This window comes from Opisthorchis viverrini (assembly GCF_000715545.1).
Source record: "Opisthorchis viverrini unplaced genomic scaffold opera_v5_113, whole genome shotgun sequence".
Lineage (NCBI taxonomy): Eukaryota > Metazoa > Platyhelminthes > Trematoda > Opisthorchiida > Opisthorchiidae > Opisthorchis > Opisthorchis viverrini.
Window position 1 is genome coordinate 906,902 of NW_008751767.1, and position 770 is coordinate 907,671.

A 770-nucleotide genomic window follows, 5' to 3' on the forward strand; every position below is an offset into this window, starting at 1 on the left:
CGCTGATAAGTTCCTAGACCGCTACAGATTACATTAGTTGATACGAGTCCTCCTGGAATAGGGTTTAAAGTTTTAAAATGGAATGCTAGAAGCTCGTAGTTTGAGTGCTCTGGGTTAAATCAGAGTGACGGTGTCACACGAGAGAATGGAGCTCTTTCGCTTGTTGTGGTGAACCTAACGGGGTCAGTGGGATCAACTAAGAACCAAAGCGTTTTATGGGAATGCTTCATCGGTAAGTAATGTTGTTTGGTACCTCTTGTTCCCATTATATCATTACGTATTTTATCAATTACGTAACCGTTTTTTGGTTGAATGAGAAAAACTACAAAAACGCGCACTTGTTCAATTGCACGCAATGCAAACGCGGTCACGTGATTCTACTCTCTCTTCTTGTCTCGCTCGCGCTTACGGCGGTCATTCGCGAGTCTCGTGCTAATTCTGGTTTCAGAATATTTCGCACTATCTTCGGAATCTAAAAGTGAGAACTGTTCACGGGAAATCGCTCGGACAATCATGACTAGATTATCGTTTATTCGCTGAACTGGGCCAACGACGAACTACTTTGCAGAGAACGATTCTTGGTGAGTCTGTTTCCGCAGAAAAGTCGCTTTTTGGATAGCCAAACCACTACAGTAAGGTATATGTCTAACTGAGAGTTTTTTGAGGGAGGCAGTCTGTACCGCACTGAAAGACAGTAAAGTACAAGCAACAATTAACTTATTTTGCGAGTTGTATCCCGAGTAGAACAACTTTGAGTGGTGAACCCGTGT